Source organism: Manacus candei, unplaced genomic scaffold, assembly GCF_025592945.1.
Source record: "Manacus candei isolate 608988 ecotype Guabito, Panama unplaced genomic scaffold, ASM2559294v1 h1tg000047l, whole genome shotgun sequence".
Classification (NCBI taxonomy): domain Eukaryota; kingdom Metazoa; phylum Chordata; class Aves; order Passeriformes; family Pipridae; genus Manacus; species Manacus candei.
The window spans coordinates 1464967-1484750 of record NW_026138095.1 but is presented as its reverse complement, the minus strand read 5'-3'; positions in this window follow the sequence as shown (position 1 = coordinate 1484750).

Sequence of the window (19784 nt, the reverse complement as noted above, 5' to 3'; positions counted from 1 at the left end):
GTGCCATTCCCAGCTCCAAACAGAAGGGAGCATCCAAAACCCACAGCAATCCAGGAGGGTTTATGATGTCAGAGATCCCAGGGGAGAGGAACCATCCAGAGACAAATCCTCCTGGCTCGGGACCGTTGGTGGAGGGGGAGAAGTCCCAATCCTGCACAGGGTCAGGCTCTGGTCTCCTCACTTCTGGCACGAGGACAGTCCCAGGGCGGTTGTGGCCGATGGAATTTGTCGTTCCTGAAGCGGCAGACGCCAAAACCTGTGGAGAAACAAACGCCAGGATGAGGGACCAGGAGTGACCTCGGTCACTCCAGCACAGCCAGAGCTGCCCCTTGTCTCCAGCCCCTGTTCTCCTGCCAGCCACAGGGCACCTGAGCACATCCCACAGAGCAACACCGCAAGATATTCCCAAATCCAGCATTAAAATGTCAGGATTGTGCCAAAAGGAAGGAGCAAGTGAGATTTTTCTTGCTGCAGCTGAGCAGAGAGCACTGGCCATGCTGCTGGCCACATCCCCAGGGAGCAGAGAGCACTGGCCAGTCCCGTGCCCAGGTGTTACTGCCCCTGTTGGTCAGTACTGGTCACACTGGTTCCTGACATGTAGGATTCCGATTTAAATCCATCCACAAAAAGAGACACAGGGATTTCTCTGCAGGGCACCACGTCTCCTCCACACGGCAGCAGTGACAAACACAGCAAACAGCCACAGGGCTCAGAAAGGTGACAATTCCCAAGCTGAATTCCCTCCTGCAGCAGCCTCCGGATGGAACCAGCCCCTGCAGCAGTGCTGAGCCCCCCGGGGCTTAGAGGATCTGCTGAAGATGTGTCCAAGCACAGCCCCCCGACTGTCCCTTCCCTTTGGTGACAACCCCAGCAGAGAGCCCAGGACAGCAGCAGCATCTTCCTCCCTGCATCCCTCCCACCCAAACCCAGGGAAGTCACGGACACGCTGGCAGAGGGAGCAGGGACCCCTCTGCCCCGAGAGCGGCGGGCACACGGACGGCCAGCACTTTTTGGGGAGGGTTTTGACGTCCTGCCCCGTGCCAGGGCCCTGCAGAGCCCCTCCCGTGCTCGGGCACACAGTGCCCCGGGATGCACACGAGCACAGCCCCTGCCCTGCCTCCTCAGGGCGCCGCTGCTCCCCGGCACAAAGTCCGTATTTGTTTCCCTGCAGGGGTGGAAATAAAGGGGGTTTTGTGTTTTCTTCCTCTTCTCTTCGCGGGCTGGAGTGAGTTTATTTGACACTCCAGCACTCTTTGTGAGCTGAGTGCCCGAGGATAAATGCTACCCTTAAGAGTTACTTGGCGTTAGACAGAGGGACCCTCTTCAGAGGAGAATGGGGGCTTGTTGGGCTGGGGTGGGAGGGGGCACGGGGAGGGGGGCTCCGAGGAGCGCCCGGGCAGCCCTCATAGAAGGGTCTCTGTCCTGGGCTCACAATAGAGCGAATTCTTAAAGATACCGGGAGCTGAAAGGAAGGAAGGAACTTTCCTCCTTTTAAAAAGGATTTTCGGGAACAATTGAAGAAGCTTTAAAAAGGGGATCATTATTTCCCATCCAGTCTGCTGGGCTGGGAAGCTCTGCCTCCCTCCCCCCCTCGAGCCCCGGGCTGGGGAGGTCTGACATGTTCCACTGGGACACACCGGGAGGTTGGGTGATGGTCACTGGCCAGTTTACTGAGGAACTGCCCAGGCCCTCGAGCAGGGGGTGCCTCATCCTTCCCCTCCCTCCCACAGGTGCCACTTCCATGAACCACCTTCTTCTGCTTCCAGGTCCTCCTGCCCTGGAAGGAATAAGGCTCAGAGAATGGATTATCCCGGGAACACTGGCTCAAATACCCACTGATGGACCAGGTGGAGCAGGATGCCACCACCCACCCTGCCAGGGACACAGGAATAACTGTCCCCTGGAGACACCATGCAGAGAGAGGATGGCACATCCATGGAGAACAGGGCTGCAGAGAGCCCTGCCAGCCTGCTCCAGGTGAGCAGCTCTCCCTCCCCAGCTGATGGAGGGTTTTCTGCACACACTCAGTGTTACACAGAGCAGAAAGAGGAGTTCAACCAAAGCAGTTTGGCTGCTGAGCTTCACCTCCAGCTCAGCACCACCCCAGACCCCACCCACTGCCAGGGTGACTGGTGCCAGCTCCCACCACCCTCATGTCCAGCCAGGCAGGACCCTCCTGCCCACACCCCCCTGGGCTGCACTGCAGCATTTCTGGCACCTCAGAGCAACCCCAGCCCAGGTGCCAACACTGACCCACCCCACAGTGAGCCCCGCTCCTCACACTGTCACTCCAGAGGTGTGTGAGGACCTCATCCACAGGTTCCCTCATTCCCTCTTCACTTCCACTTGCTGAGGAAACGCTGGAAACAAATGCAGGACCAAGTCCAGAGTGGTGCTGGCCATGGGGAAACCTGCTAAAGCTCATCCACACCCCCAGCAAGGAGGGGACCTGCTCTCTACAGTCTGGAAGTGCAGAGAAGCTCCTGTGAGCTTTAATTCCCAGAGTTCAGTCCCAAATTCACTACATCCCTGGCCATCCAGGTCCAGAGTGAACCAAGCTGCCTCTTGGTGTCACTGGCAGCCCAGGTCCCAGGCACCAGGAGCAGGTTCCTGTCCCTCCAGAGACACCCTACCTGGAGCTGTGCCAGTGCCAGCACTGAGCTCATCTGCAGGGAACGAGGATGGGCAGGGGAGAACCTCACCCAGCACAAACACCCTCATCACCCAGCCTACAGATCCCTAAAGGGACCTTCACTGCACCTCCTGCCTGCCAGGGTGAGCCCACGCACCACAGACAAACATTCTGACACCTCCTGGCCTGAAATCCCCATTTAAAGGACCAGCAGAGGAGCTGAGGCAAAGCCCAAAGACAGCAGTGAGGGCACAGCCACCCAGAGTGATGTGACACTGGTCCCAGAGCACCTTCCTCCATCTGACCCCGTACAGGACACACTCGGGGAGTCCAGAGCAGCCTCCAAAGCCAGGCTGAGCTCTGTGTGGTACCAGGCAAAAACCTTTTGGCCCTGGTGATCAAGTCACGTTGCCAGAGAGGTTCAAGGCTGCCTTAGGCTGAGCTTTACTCAGCACAGTCATCTCTGCTCCTTGACAAGACCAGGGCAGGTTTTCCTGCAGCCATACAAGACAGATGACAGCTCTGATCCCTCCCAGGGAGAAAAAGGAATAAAATCTCAGAGGGATAAGCTTTATAAAAATCCTGACTAGACAACATTTGCTCCTGATACAAAACCCATTCTGAGGGAGGTGGTTTTTTGGTTTTGGTGGGGCTTTTTTTTCAGGAAAGCTGCACAACCACCCAGGGATCAAACACATTTATTTAAAGGCTTAGGTTTTAGCCCTCAAAAAACATCTGTGGCTTGGCAGAAAGAGGAGCCAATTGAATTTTAAAAGTGTTACCTTCTTAGGGCACGGGTGCAGCACAATCCTGGGGCCGAGGCCCTCACACCTCATCAGCTCTGGGTGAGAGAATCACACCTAGAGATGAACCCGAGGTGAGAACAACTGCCCCGACCACACTCCCTGCACTCCTCCTCTGGGGTGCTGCTCCAGGGGAGCACTGCCTGCAGTTCAGATGCTGCCACAGAGGGGGAAAAACCCAAAAGCAAGAAAGGGGGAAGCCCTGGAGCTCTGAGAAGGCTGAGAGCAGGACACAGAGCCACACTGAGCATGGGCTCTGTCTCCAGGGACTAATAAGGCAGCGCACTGTAAACCCTAATCCTGTGTTAAGAGCTTTCATCAAAAAGGAACAGTATTTATTAGGGAGTTATAGGAGGCAATAAAAGTGTTTTCATGCAGTGTTTATACTAACACGGGGGGCTTTCTGCTCGCATTTGCCCCTTGGTTTTTGTTTTAAATACATCTTTCTGATGAAACGAGCCCTTCTGAACAAGGCCACCCTTTGTAATGCAGTTCTAACTTTCTGGCCGGGCCGCGGTAACTGGCAGAGCCCTGGGCTTTTCTTGCCCTCTCTTTTGTTGCTTTGCTTTTCTGTTCAAAGTTCAAACAAGCCAAAAAGCCCCCCAGCAGGCTGCATTGTGCTCCTGGCATTATCCCCCCCGTTGTCCAGGGCTCAGGGAGCTGGAGGGAGGGCGGTGGGTGTGGCCCAAAACGTTTGATCTCCAAAAGTTTAAGGCACTCCGAGATCACTTCTTGCACAGAAGAACCCCCAGAAAGAGGAATTTGAGTCCACAACTGTCTAGATCTGAGCCAGCTGTTACTAAAAGTCACCAAGGAGTGATGCTACTGGATCAAATATATTTGTAACCAAGCACAAGAGGAATGCACACCAAAATCCAGCCCTTGGAAGAGCCAGGGCTTCCAGATGTCACAGCTGTGCTTCACTGCAGGCAGAAGCATCCCAAAAACAGTCAGGACCCAGCCCCAGGTCACCACATGCCCCAAGTCCTCTGTAACACTGAGCCCGAGCCAGGCAGGTGTAGCTGAGTCTGGTTCAGAGACCACTGAACCCCCATTACATGGACTTTAATTTACAGCTGGTCCTCAAACAGTGACAGTGTGACCATCCCTTATCCCAGCCTGCCTTAGGGCATCCCTGCTTTTCCAGCCCAAGAGGGGTGAATCCACCTTCCCCAGGTCGCAGCTCCAGCACAGCCATTCCAGAGGGGTGTCCTTTCCCAAGGGGACCAGCCCAGGAGCAGCCCCAGGTCAGTGCCTCCAGACTGGGTCCTGACAACCTCCCAGAGCTGTGGGTTGAGCCCATTTGGGTTGTTTCCCCCCTGGCTCCTGTCTCTGCAGGCTCTGAACTCACACAGCATGGATTTCCTGGCTCAGCAGGGGCAGAGCAGGGACACTCCTCTCCCAGTTCCTGGGGCAGGAGAAGCACCTGCAGCACCAGCACCTCCAGCTCCTGTAGCTGGATCTGCCAGAGCACCTGAGTCCCACAGAGAGAGCCACCAGTGCCTGCTGCCCCCACCCCACCCCTCCCTCTGCCCACCCCAGCCTTCCCCAGAGCAACATCCCTCCCACCCTGGGACACTCCATGACAGGAACCCCCCCGGCCATGGAGCGACTTCCCCTCCTCCTGCCAGCACAAGAAATGGGGTTCCCTTTCTCTTCATACACATTGTGCTTGCAAAGCACCTTCACACTTCAGCTGGGAGCCTTTTCCCATCACAAAACTGATACCCCCCCAGTCAGAGGGGCTGCAGAGTGACCCCACTGCCTTTCAACAACACCCTGGAAGGGTTTAGCACTGGCTCAATCAAGCAAAGCTTGAAGGGTGCCACATCTCAGACCACCTTTTGTTTGAGACACCTGAACAGGGAAAGCATCTGGGAAACTCTCACAAAAAGCAAGTCCCAGCAGATCTGCTTCTTTTTGCAGCAAAGCCTTTGAAAAGGAGAGCACAAAAGCATTGCAGCCCCCTGTGCCCCACAATGTCTCCCCACATCAGGGGCTTTAACTCACCACACATGTTGAACTCCACACCTGTGGGAGGGATTGAGGTGACCCAGGAAGATTTTTTTTTTCCCCTCCAAGCAAATTCTACAGGGAAATTAAAAAGCTGATGTCCTGAAAACATCACCTGCCTGACAGCAGAGAAGGACAGTGTCCTTGTGAACCCTGCTCCAGCCTCCAAGCTGGAATCTCCCCTTCACAACACCAGGCAGCTTCTTCCCAAGGCCTGAGTCACCAGCCCTCTTCCCCCCACTTCCCTCCCACCAGCTGTGACCGTGATTATAAAAAGATGTCTCAATTAGCAAGAGCTGAGCAATTCCTGCAGCCTCCAAACCCTTCAGAGGAAACACATTCCAAGCCAGCAAAGAGCAACACTAACAATGTCTGGGCAATAAAAGCTTCTCTTGTTTATATCAAAGCAACCTCAAACATCCTTTCCCCAAACAGGCACCGCTGGCCCTGCGCAGGGCTCAGTGGGCTCAAAATCTGCAAGGGCTGGTGTTCTCCTGCTGCCGGGTCCCTGCGAGCAGACAGCACTAATTCCTGTGTGTGTTGTTGGTTGCAGGTCTAGACTGGTGTGGTCTTTTTGTTGTAGCGAGCAAAATAAGGGAGTCATTCATATTTTTCCAGAATTCACACAGAAGTGCTCTTGTGCATCACAGATACCCTGAATCACCAGCCCCGATCGAGTGTCCCTCACTCCCGGGCTCACATGGGCCAGCGCCGAGGCTGGGGAGACCCCTCGGACCCCAGCAGAGGAGGGGAGGGGGTTTTGAGGGGTTTTATACATTGCCCATCATCCCGGCCGGGCACCTGCCCCGGGGCAAGGTGTTCCCACGGCAGGGCAAGGGAAAAGCCGCGTGTGTTTTTCCCCAAAGAAACCCCGAAACCCCATTAAAAATAAACAAACAAACCAAAAACAAAACACCAAAAACGACGAATCAGAAGAGCAGCCGCGCGGTTTTCCCCGGAGGGCACAGGAGCCCTCCCCGCTCCCCAGGACCGGCTCCCGCCTCCCCCCCGCGCTCGGGCCCCGAACGAGCAGCATCCCCCGGCCGGAGCCCCTCGCCCCCGGGAAGGGGGACCGGTCGAGAGCCGGTGGGACACAAAGGCGATGGTACGGGAGGGGATACACCGGGGGCCGGCACTGGGGGCCCCCGCAGCGCCCCAGCTGAGCCCCCCCGCGCCGGGACCCCCGGGGCCGCCCCGCGTTTAACGGGACCGGCAGGAGCGAGTGCGGGGCGGAGGAGCCCCGTGCCGACCCCGGCCCGACCCCCCGAGCCCAGCGGGGCACCCACCTCCACCTCCACCTCCGCCTCCAAATCCACCTCCGAGCCGCGTCCCGCCGGAACAGCCCCGGGGCTGCGGGTCCCCCGGCGCGGGAGCGGCACCATCCTCCTCTTCCTCCTCCTGCCCCATATCCTCCTTCTCCAAATCCACATCCCGCTCCAGGGGGCCGGGCACGGCCCCACTCCCATCGGGAATACCCCGGGGGTGCCGGTGCAGGAGCCCGGGATGCGGGTCCGGAGCGGCTCCACCGCGGCCGGGGATGCTCCGACTGCGGCTGCCGGGCCATTCCCCCTTATATAGCCCCGGGGCGGCGGGCGGGCGGCGCGGCTTCACGGGACTTGTAGTTCCTCCCCCCGGCCCGGAGCCGCCTCCCTCCGTCGGTCTGTCCCTCCCTCCCTCCGTCCGGCCCGCGCGGGGAGGGGAGGGGAGGGCGCGGGCGGGAGAGGACCCGGGGGAGTGCTGGGGGGCAGGATTGGGGGTGGTTTCGCTCTTCAGCGGGACCCCGTTGCTCTGTGCCATCCCGGGGGGGGAAGAGCCGGTGGGTTTGCCTGGAAAAGCCCGGTTTTTCCCGGGACTCCGGAGCCGCATCCCTGGCACAGCCAGTCCGACGCCAAACCGGCCCCTAAACTGCCGGTAAATGAGTAACCGCACCAAAACCTCAGCGCGGAGACCGAGGGCTTCAATTGTCCCGTGTATTGGTTATTGTTTAGTTTAATTATTGTCCCAATTATTAATTTAACTTAATTATTAACCCATCCGTGGAATGAATGAGCAATTAACCGTGCTGTTAACTCAGGGGCTCATTTAAGGCCCGTTCTCCCAAGCACACTCGGTCCAGGCAGAGTTTCCCTGCTGCTCCATGAACTCCACGTGCTTTGGGAAACGTCCTAAAGGGGACATGAGGCACAAGGACAGTGGCAGCCACCCGTGACCCTCCCTGCAGTCACAGCCCCTCTGCCACAGGGACAGCTGGACTGTGGCAGGGCAGAGGGTGCAGAAGGTGCTGGTCAGGGAGGGAAGATCCTGCACAACCCTCGTCCAGTTGGATGCTGGGCTTGGCTCCAGGTGGGCAATGTCCCCACCAGCTGCACAGGGACAGGGACACGGATCCAGCATCTTCCCACCTGCCCCAGGTCAGGATTGGCCCTCCCTCGCTCAGAAGAGCTGATGAAGTGAAACCACAGAGGTTTCGTAGGACAAGTGAGCAAGGGGGGCTGAGGCAGCAAGAGGGAAAGTGGAGGGGAAGGAAAAAACCCCCTCCTGGCAGGTTTTCAGGGCCCGAAGCCGGAGTGGAAATGCTTCCCTTCCCTTAATTGCTTCGAGACCAGATGAATTTCTTGAAGAAACCGCAACTGAAAAGCTGCACAAATCACATTGTTGTGCTTGTGTTGGCTGCCTGCTTAAGGAGGGAAAAGGTCATCGTTTATGGTATATTAAAAAGAAAAAAAAGCCATATTTCAGTGCTGTGCAGGAGGGGGTTGTGCTGCTTTTTCATACCCACGTTCTGGAAATTAAAACCTGTTTGGCAAGAGCCAGAACACAACTCGCAGTGAAGAGCTGAGCTGGGGGAATGCACTGGGGGGGCTCTGCTGCAGTCCCTGTGTGTCCCCCCAAGCCACCCTGCCCCATCCCTGTCCCTTGGTTGGTGGGGTGATGCCCATGTGGAGGAGCAGGGCTCCAAGTGCTGCTCCCATGGGATTCACCATCCCACGGGCACCCGCTGGTGCCAGCCCAGCACAAGTCTCTGCAGCTTCAGGGCCCAAGAGGGTGAAGCACTGTCTGTCTGACAGTCCTTCCCTGTTGGGAAGGGGCAGGGGAAGTCCTGATTCCAGCCTCTGGGAGCTCCACTGGTTTTATTCAAGCACAGAAATTTGGCTGCTCTCTTTCCCTCCCTTTTCTCACCTGTCAGTAAAATGATGGAGCTTATTTTGCCCCATCCCTGGAAGTGTCCAAGGCCGGGTTGGACGAGGCTTGGAGCAACCTGGGAGAGTGGAAGGTGTCCCTGCCCATGGCAAGGATGTGGAAAGAGATGAGTTTGAAGGTTCCTTCCAACCCAAACCATAATAATGCTCTGCACCAGCACCAAAATTGGCAGCTCCGAGACTGGTCTGAGGCAGGAATTGCAATGGAAAGCTGAGGAAGGAACTGCAATGGAAAGCTGCACTTATCCTTCCCAGAAGAGCCTGACACTGATTTATGGGATGCTCCCAGCCCTGGTTTTGCAAGCCCATGACGTGGTGGTGGAAGGTGTTGGAGATGCTGTGTTGGTGCCAGGTGAGGCAGCAGTGGCTGTTCTGCACACCCAGACACTGAAAATGCAAACAGACATTGTTTTTAGGTGATAGCCGTGCCCCCCCTTCCCAGCTCCTTGTGAGAGGACAGCATTCCTGTCTCACATTCCTCAGCCACTGCTGAGACGGGGAGGGGAGACCCGAGCCAGAGGAAAAAGCACCAAGTTTTAATGAGGAGCCTGAGCTGGGGGGTGTGGGCAGGGAGGGGGCAGGATTGCCCATAAAGCAAGATAAAATGTGTGTGGATCAGGGAACAAGAGCCTGTGGATGTCAGAATGTCAACCAGATGTTTCCGAGGCGTGGAAAATCAGTGGTTTCCCAACAGATCCAGTTGGAGCAGCTGAAAGCATCCTTTATCCCACGGGGGAAGGGACCTGCAGTGCTCCATGGAGAGGAGGACAGGGGGGTTTGGTCCAAGGGCTGCTGAACACAGAATCACGGGATCACTGAGGTTGGAAAACACCTCCAGGATCCTCAAACCCAACCTTTAAATATCAAGTCCAACATGGGGCAGGACTGTGGCCGCTGGGTCCGCTGGCTCCGAGCTCTGTGAAAGCTTTTCAGGAGAGGAAATCCTCAGTGCAATGGCAAATGGAGAGGGAAGAGAGAAAGTTCTGGAGAAGGTTCTGCTCCTTGCTCCAGGGCTGGCTCTGGGGCTCCATGTCACAGCTGGCTGAGAGGCCACCAGGAGGATGGACAGGCACTGGTTCTCCTCCAGGAGAATATCCTTGAGACACGGAATTCCCGGTGGCCAGAATTGGTCAGGGAGGAAGAACTGGCTCCTCCAGGCAAACAGGGAAAGCACTGGGAAGCCATGGGAGCCCTGCTCTGACCCACAGCAGCACAGGGAGGGGGGAGCAGGAAAACTGCTCATTCCTGTGAAAGCTGTGCTGGTACAGACACCTCTGTGGGAGCACAGTTGGGTTCACGGCCCCAGGTCGTGTTGCTTTTACCACACCAGCTCAGGAGTGGCACATCTATAAACTTCACCCTGCAACTTGCTGTTGATTTTTACCAAAAGCAACAACAACAAAAAAGAAGCATTTAGTGATTGATGGGCACCAGCACTGGCAAAATAAAGAGATCAGGGAAGGGTGAGCTGGGAATGAGTTCCCACAGGACAGCTGTTCCCAGGGCCTGGCCAGCACAGTAACCTCTGAAAGTCCTCTGACCTGCAAATACCCTCCCCAAACCAGTTAAATATATATAAATATATTGAAATATGGAAACAAAAAGCTTTTCATTTCGTGTGCTGGGAGTGCCAAGTGCCTGCAGGAGCCAATAAAGAACTGTTGCTCCAGGGAACGGGGAGCTGCGTGTCAGGTAAAACACAAACAGCCTGAAGCCTTTCCCAAAACTTGAGCCAATCCCAAAATTTAAAAAAGAAAACAACCACCAAACCCAAAAGCTGAGGTTTTATAAAAGAGGAGGAAAAGTGTGGTTATGTGTTTTTAGTTTTTGCCCCGTCCTGGATCCCAGCCTGGACCACAGGCGTGTGCCAGCCAGGCCCTGGGAAGGACGGGCTGCTCCAGCTGCAGGAGCAGTGGGAAACATCTTCAGAGGGACCTGGAGCAAAGCTGAGAGGCTGCAGGGATGGCAAAGCCTTGGGAAACACTCCTGCCCCTCCACAGGCTGCTTTGCCCAGGGGCTGAGGGCTCTGGGTGCAAAGGCAGTCGGGCAGTGCAGGGGCACAGCACACAGAGGGGTTTGTCCCAGGCAGGGCCAGAGCAGGAATCTCACTGCCATCACTGCTCCTGGTGTCTGAGCTCTACAACCCCCTGAAGGGAGCTTGTGGTGAGGTGGGAGTCGGGCTCTGCTCTCAGGTAACGAGGGACAGGATAAGAGGAAACAGCCACAAGTTGTGCCAGGGAGGTTCAGGTTGGATACTGGGGAAAATTTCTTCACTGCAAGAGTGGCCAAGCATTGGAACAGCCTGTCCAGGGAAGTGCTGGAGTCACCATCCCTGGAGGTGTTCAGAACACAAGTACATGTGGCACTTTGAGATGTGGTTTAGTTGACCCGAGGGTATTCAGTCAAAGGTTGGACTCCATGACCTTGGACATGTTTTCCAACCTCAGTAACTCTGTGATTCCATAAGAGATGTCATGATGGACAGGAGATGCCCAACCTGCTCCCCAAGCCATGCCAGGGGTCAGAGGGGCTGCCCAGGACCCTGGAGCCAGGCTGAGGGCACAGCACTGAGGGCACAGCACCAATGCCCGAGTGTGTCTGCAGGGACAGGAGCAGGGACAGTGACCTGAGCCCCGTGGGGACATTGCCTGCTCGGTGGGAGGCTCCCCAGCCCACAGGCACATCCTGCACTCCCACCACAGCCCCTGTGAGGGGCTCACCTGCCACGAGACACCCAAAGACTGACAAAGAATTAAGGGAACAACAAAGGACCTAAAGAATTACAGAGCCACAGAGAGAGGGAGAGACATCCCAAGACAACCAGGAGTAGTTTGGTACCTGCTCCCTCAGCTCCCTGCCTGCTCCCAACATCCCTTCCACCCTCCATGGACTTCCCAGCACATGGGGAGGAAAAAGCCAGGGCAGGTATGAGAAAAGGCACATCCGTCACCTGTTTGCTCAGTGACACGAGCAGAGCAGGGAAGAGGTTTAAATGCCATGGCCAAGGTCACCCAGGACTCTGGGACACAGGACTCGCCCAGCCCATCAGCCAGGCACCCCAGGGAAGGCAAAACAGCCTTAGCCCCGAGGGCAACTGTCAGATAAAACCCCCAAAATCTCCATAAAACAGAAGCGAAGGAAGGGACCAGGTAAAATTATGACCCACAAGAGCCAAATCTGCTCTACACTGGGAGAAGGACAAAGGAAATCCCCACTCCTGCGACACCAAACCCACGGCAGGGTCTATATGGGCTGTGTGTTTTAGCCTTAAGTTACTTAAAAAGAGCTTTAAAGCCAAAACACTGTTAGAAAGTACATTGTGTGCTCCGCTGGGAAGATAAATTCATTATTTCAGCTTGAAAAGGTGACTCATCCAACATCTATTCTAAAAAGGCATAAAAACACACACACACACGCAGCGAGATTTTCGAGGAGGGCAGTGATTTAGTGTCTCTTTCTTTCTCTCCCCACACTTCTTGCCTCCTGCACAAGGATCTATTGAGAAGCTGCAGAACAAACGTTCCCTTATGCAGCTCCAAAAAAGTCTCCGTCAGTTTGTCTGAGACAGCTGCCTCCGAGCACACTATGGTTACTCATTAACCGGGGCTCCCAGGGCACGGGAAGGAGGAATAAACTTAATAGACCCTAAACCAGAGGCAAGGGGAAAAAAAAAAAAAAAAACAACAACCAAAAAAAACCCCAGCAAAGCAAATAAATACATCAGGTGTCCTGGAAAATAAAGTGGGAAAAACAGGTGGCACCGGGAGCACCTCCAAGGCAGAGGGTCCGGCTGTGATGGGCTGCAGGAGCAGGAGGGGACAATGACACGGAGGGGAAACGTATGGGGACAAAAGGGAAAGATTATTAAAGGGAAAGAGAAGAAAGAGAGGGGACAGAGAGGCACTTGTGTTCCGCGGTGCTTTATGTGCCCGGGGTGCCGGGGAGGGATTACTTCACTTCATTCCCGAGAAGTTGCCCGGCTCTGCTCCCCTCTGGAGGGATTCATTCCCTCACCCCCCCCCCCCACCCCCCCCGGCACGTTTTGCATGAGAATGAGGGGCTGCTTTGGCTGGGGAGCGTTTTCCAGGGGGTCAGTCCACTCCCGAGGCCTCCCTGCTGCCAGGAGAGCGGTGGGTGAAGTGTCCTGGCAGGAGAGGTGGGAGCTCTCCTGCCTCCTCCTTGGGTTCCCCCTCCCAGCCCCGATGAGCAGTGCTGGTTCTGGAGCAGTGGGGCAGGTTCTGCCCAGGCCAGGCAGTGCCAGGGCTGCCCTGCCACCATCACCCCCCTCAGTGCCCCCTCCACAGAAAACACGTCCCCAGGGGCGGCTGCACCCTGTGCCCTCATCCCTCACCTTCCCCACACACAGATTCTGGGGAGAAAGACATCCCAGGAAATCAGAGAATAGTTTAGGTCAGAGAAGCCCCCTAAGACCCTCAAGTCCAACTGTTCCCCATCTGCCAACTGCTCCCCACGGGCCACTCACCGTGTCCCCAGGTGCCACAGCCACACGCCTTCTAAATCCCTCCAGGAATGGGGACTCCACCCTGCCCTGGGCAGCCTGTGCCAGGGCTGCACAGCCCTTCCCATGAAGAATTTTTTCCTAATATCCAATCTAAACCTCCCCTGGCACAACTCGAGGCCGGTTCCCCGGAGCCTGTTGCTTGTTACCTGGGAGAAGACTCCGATGCCCACCCGGCTCCGGCCTCCTGCCAGGGATCTGTAGAGCTCATGGGCTCATCTGCAGGGCAGGTCCATGGCAAGGCAGGGGGTCACTGCCTGCTGACAGCCAGTGTGTCCCCAGACTGTGTCCCCAAATGCCAGGGGACACCAGGCAGCATCGCTGTCCCTTCTCTGCTGAGGAGCCCTCCCTGCCCAGCCCTCAGCCCACAGGAGAGGAAATGTCTGGTGCCACCTGACATCTCCCTGAGATCCTGATGGAGAGGGATAATTAAGAGTTGTAATAAAAAGCTGAATACAGCTGTGAACAAGGGCAGTAAATCAGCCCTGCCTGCCCTCCAGAGCTGCTCTGAGGAGCCACGGCCAGGACTGATCCTCTGTTTTCTGTTTGCCCAACATGCTCTCCTGGAGATAAGGGGGGGGGGGGGGGGCAAGGGACTGTAATTATCTCCCTGCCTTTTGTCATGTGCTTTTTGGAAACAATTAAGGGATTGCAGTCAAAGGAATGGGGTGGGGATGGAGCAGAGCCAGGACATCGCTCTCCTGCAGGACCACAACCCTCGGGATCCATCCCAAGCTGACAGCAGAGTCCTGGGATCACCTTCTCCTGGAGGAGCCCAGCCCTGTGGCAGCACAGAGAGGGCAGGGACACGGGGATCCCTGTGCAGCCTCAGCACAGGCAGGAGCAGAGCCTGGGGGCAGCTGCACACCCAGGGCTGTCCTAGAGCCCTGGGGACCACCTGGACCTGTAGATCCCTGACCCCCAGGCCAACAAGGCTGACAGGACACAGGGAATGGCCTCCCACTGCCAAAGGGCAGGGTTAGATGGGGTATGGGGAAGGAATCCTTCCCTGGGAGGGTGGGGAGGCCCTGGCACAGGTTGCCCAGAGAAGCTGTGGCTGCCCCTTCCCTGGAAGTGTCCAGGGCGAGTGGAAGGTGTCCCTGCCCATGGCAGGGAGCGGGACTGGATGAGCTTCAAGGTCTCTCCCAATCCAAACCATCCTGTGATTTCCATGATTCTGTGAAAAAAAATCCCTGGTGTGACCCCTTCCAACCCTCCTCCCAGGAGCTGCTCCTGCTGAGGCAGCACCTCCCACCCTGCCCCACGTGTGACACCCCCTCCCTCCCCTGCCCCCAAACAGGGACTGCCAGTGCACCAGGTACCTCCTGCCCTCCCCAGGGCTGGGATCTGCCAGCCAAGGCTGGGAGGCAGCTCTCTCCCCATCCAGGTCAGCTGGTGCTCCAGTGGAACAGGTACCTTGTGACCGAGTTTCTGTAAGATGTGAAACATCTGGAGCTCGGCGGCACAAGGCGGCCTTTGTGCAGCTGGGAAACGGTGGGCAATAAACCAGCACTTGTTTGGGAGAGCTTCAAGGAGAGGGGGAGGGAAGGGAAAGGACCAGAGAGAAGCCACCCCCACTGCAGAAGGAATCTCAGCCCCTTGCTGGGTCTCGGCAGCATTTTCCACGCTCGCTGGGCCAACGGCAGCCCCAGACCCTGCACAGACCCCTCGGGTCCACTGCACCCCATCCCACATGGGAACACCTCAGCCCAGCCTGCCTGTGTCCAAGCTGAGGCACACGGTGCTGAGCAGCCCCACGTTGCTGGTCCTGGCTGTATGAAATAATAAAATGAAATAATTGTTATGAAATCCTCAGCATTTGGCTCTGGAAGGGGCATCATCCCCTCCCAGCTCGCAGTGTTGGAACAGAAGTCGGTGTGTCCTGTTGGTATCATGAGATATCTTGATTTGAGAAGTGCTGATCAATTAATAATTAAAAGGACCTGGAGGATTGATATCCCTAAGAAAGGAATTTCCAGCAGGAACTGCCCGGCCAGTGCCGAGCACACGGGACTTGGGAACACCAGAGCTGGGGGTCCCCGTGCCCGTGGAGGCTCCTGGTCCCTCCTGCAGCTCCAGAGCATCCAAGGAAACACTAATGCTTCCCCTGCTCAGGTATCTGACCTGTCTGAGCACAGCTAACCCTGGGAATGCAGAGGCAGCAGAGTTCAGGAGTTCTGCCCCTTTCCTTGGCTAAAAGAAAGGCCCAGCAACACCTCCCCTGTTTCCCTCTGGAGCCATGGGAGGTGTTGCTGGTGTTTCCCTCTGGAGCCATGCAGGTGTTCAGTGTGGAGGTGGGCCCTGCTCACCTTTTCAGACGGGAAAAACATTTACACAAGGAAAAAATTAAATATTCCTATTAGCTCTCTGGAGCAGTGAGAGCCAGGACCGGCCTCAGGGGCCATGGACTGTGAGCCAAGGTCCATTTAAAGAACTGGAGCCCACTGGGGAGGACTGGGGAGCTCTTTCCCACCCCACCCCAGGGGACAAGGACAGCACAGCCCCTCGCTGGACCAGAGCATCCCATCAGGCATCCCAGCCCAGGCTCCTGCTCCCAGCACAGCAGTCCCCAAGTGCCCCACGAAGCCAAATGGGGCTGGAGCTGCACCAGGGGAGGAAAAATCCCCCAAAATCTCTGTCTCCTTTCCACCCACCAGTGCTGCCTTTGCATAGCAATTACGGAGGCCTGGGGGGGTTTCACACCCAGTCACCTGGGCCTCCTTCTTCTAAACAATTTAATTTGTTTAATGACTTGGGAGGCCCTGGGGGGTCCTTGCAGCAGGGATTCATTTCCCTGGTCTCCAAAGGGTTTTCCTTCCCACCCAGAACCGAGGGCACTGGAGGGATTTTGTGCAATCTTCACCAAGACCTGATTTAAGACATCCCCCCTAAATTCCCAGGGCTTTCTGACCTCCAGGGACACACCAGCAGCGCTGGATTCAGGGGGAAGGAGCTGCAGATCCCCCAGCAGATTTGTCCATCCACTGGCAGAGCTGAGCCAGGATAAATGATGTCCTGAAAGGAAGGAGAAAAACAAAACATGTTGTGAGATGCTGATTTGTGTTTGAAATCCAGCCCCACACCTGCCTCTGCTTCCAGCCCGGACCAAAACACCAGGCTGGGAGAAACGGGGATGCTCCAGCCCTCACTGGAGTTCAAACCTTGGGAAAGAGGGAAATAAAAAGGGCTGGGAATGCTCATACTGTTGGTCTGTCCTGCACAGAGCTGGGGGAGCAGTGCTGGGGGTCCCAAAGGAGTTGGAGTCCTGGAGGAGGTGGGGGTCCCAGTGGGTGTGGGGGGTCCCAGTGGATGTGGGATCCTGGAGGAGATGGGGGTCCTGATGGAATTGGGGTATTGGCACAGGTGGAGGTCCCAGTGGAGGGAGGTCCCAGTGGAGGTGGGATCCTGGCAGAGGGGGGATCCTGGCAGAGGGGGGTCCCTGGGGAAGCCCCAGGCTGTGGGGTGTCCCCCCCAGCCGTTACCAGCACCTCCCTCCATTGTTCCCCAGCCCGCGTTTTTCCCTATGACCTAATCTTCCCTTGGCTCTCGCTGGTGATTTTATGGCAGGGAAATTATTTTGCAGTAAAAGGAGAGCAGATCCAGGCTGTTCTCTTCCCTCCTGATTCCACACGGGCTCTGGAGCTGTGGGGTTGTTTCTGCTCCAGGCTCAGCAGAGGGATCGTGCGGGACGAGCGGGGAGCGAGTGTGTGCCAGGCTGGGAACACTTTCCTTGTTCCTGTAAGAACACGGGAAGGCAACAGCCACAGAAAGATTTAAACAATTCCCCACACAAACCAGCTCTGGACACAAAAGCTTTTTAGTTATCATCAGCATTTTGTAAGATTATATTAAAATAAACCTTCAGGCTCAGTTTCCTGCTCCCGAGATCCCCCTCGTAGGATTATAAGGCACAAAAACATTTCCCAGAAATCTCAACCAAAAACATACTGAAAATATTTTCTCCCTGTTCTTGCACAAACCCTCACACTGTAAAAGCCTTAAAACAGCAAAAGAGGCACTAAGATGGGAGCTGTGCAAACTGCAGATCCCTCAGTGTGTAATTTGCCTTCTTTTCCCATTAGGAACAACCCTCTGGATTGACTTTTGACTTTTTGACTTCCTTTGACTTTTCCCACCTCACACAATACCCAAGGAACCACGTGGAGAACATCCCTCTGAGATGGCAGAGAGGAACCTTTCCACAGCCACCACCCAGATGCTGATCAGTGAAAATTAAGTATTTTAAGTAAAACAACCAGGACAAAGGCAACCAGGAGCTCATCCATGAGCTGCAGTCCCAGGAACCCAGGACAGACACAAGCACGTAGCTTTTCTAGGGCTGGCTGACCATGCAAGACTAAATACACTCACTTAGAGAGTGCAACTTAAATACCTGAAAAATAGACTGTATTAAATTAGAAGCTGGGGTTGTTCAGTCTGGAGAAGGCTCCAACCTTTCCCCTTAAAGGGGCTCCAAGAGAGCTGGAAAGGGACTTCAGATGAGGGTCTGGAGGGACAGAACAAGGGGGAATGGCTTCCCACTGCCAGAGGGCAGGGTTAGATGGGATATTGGAAAGAAATTCCTCCCTGGGAGGGTGGGGAGGCCCTGGCACAGGTTGCCCAGAGAAGCTGTGGCTGCCCCTGGATCCCTGGAAGTGTCCAAGGCCAGGTTGGACGGGGCTTGAAGCCACCTGGGCTGGTGGAAGGTGTCCCTGTCAATGGGGTGGGAATGAGATGAGCTTTAAGGTCCCTTCCAACCCAAACCATTCTGGTTTTCTGTGAAATCTCCTCCAGAACCCCACAATATCTGCCCTGGGCAAAGGACACCCGGAGCTGAAATTTCTTGTCCTCCCTTCACTCTCCCAAACCCAGGCTTGTCCCTGAGGTGGTGGTGGGTCCACACTGGGACTGAAGCAAGGCAGAGTGTCCCCTGCAGGGCCAGCACGATGGGATTGGGGCACCCAGGTGAGCTGGGAGCGGGCAGAGGAGCCCGGGTTGGCCACAGAGCCAGAGCCCGCGGGCGAGCGCACGAGCACCTCGGCTGTGATCCCTGCCCGGCTGCCAAGGACAACAAAGCCCGTGCACAAAGGATAGAAGCCATTCTGTCTCCAGGTCTGAATTGTTTCTTTCCTAAGGGGAGGGGAGGGAGGTGAAATCCATCCCTTTATAAGCAGTGACTCAGGTGCCACGATCCACCCCGGGCGCGCATCTCCCGCTCCGCGCCGTGTTTGCTCTGACGCCGCCGTGGGGCCTCATAATGGGATTATTGTTCCTTTGCGTGCAAAGCCCTCGCTTGGGGTTTTCTGTCCCCGCCCAGCCCTGCAAACCCTGCAAACCGCAGCCGCCTTTGCCTCCCCCAGCACCCGGCACGGGCTGGCGAGCGCCCGGCACCCCCGGAGAGCCATTCCTGCGCCCTGACTCACGGCACGGCGGGGTGGGGAGGCTGTGCTCCCATGGAATCATCACAGAACCAGGGAATATCCTCAGCTGGATCCACAGGGATCATCCAGTCCAACCCTGGCCATGCACAGACACCCCAGCAATCCCCCCCCTGTCCCTGAGAGCGTTGTCCAAACCCTCCTGGAGCTCTGGCAGCCTTGGGGCTGTGCCCACTGCCCTGGGGAGCCTGGGCAGTGCCCAACCACCCTCTGGGGGAAGAACCTTCTCCTGAGATCCAACCTGACCCTCCCTGACACAGCTCCAGCCCTTCCCTTGGGGTCTGTCACTGGTCACACAGAGCAGAGATGGAGCTGCCCCTCTGCTGCCCCTCGGGAGGAAGTTTCCCTGCCCTGGATGCACAACCATACCCACGGCCTTTTCCATGCCTATTCCAGCTGGGAGCGAGGCCAGCAGGAGCTGATGGGGAGGGAAAAGCAGCATCTGACCAGGTGCTGTGCCATGGTGCCAACCTCCATGCCTGCCACGTGCCACCCGAGCAACCACCGGGAGCTGCCTGGCACTGCATGGGAGCAGGGAGTGAGGTGGGATTGGCCTGGAGCAAAGGGGACAGGCTTTCTCCTTGCACCACTGCTCCAGTCAGGATGGACAAGCTGCATCCCAGGTGGGATGGATCAGAGAATCACAGAATCATGGATTGGTTTGGGTTGGAAGGGACCTTAAAACTCATCTCATTCCCACCCCATGGGCAGGGACACCTTCCACCAGCCCAGGTTGCTCCAAGCCCTGTCCAACCTGACCTTGGACACTTCCAGGGATCCAGGGGCAGCCACAGCTTCTCTGGACAACCTGTGCCAGGGCCCCACCACCCTCCCAGGGTGGAATTTCTTCCCAACATCCCCTCTAAACCCACTCTCCTTCACCTTCAGGCCACCAGCCACATCCTGGGAGGGAGAAGCCCAGAGCTCTGCACCACACACTCACCACCACACGTAATCCCCTCTCCAGAGCCCTAATCCCTGGGCAAACACAGGGACAGTGCCATGCTCTGAGCTATCAGCAGCCTCTCCAGCCTCCACTTAGTTCTAAGCCCAGCCCAAGGCTCACCTTTGGGCAGCTCTGGTTGCAGAGAAGTTTCCTGTGGATTCTTCCACCTCCTCCTCACCAGCTCCATCTGGCACTGAGCCCATCCTGCTCCCAGACATCATCTCCATGGTTCT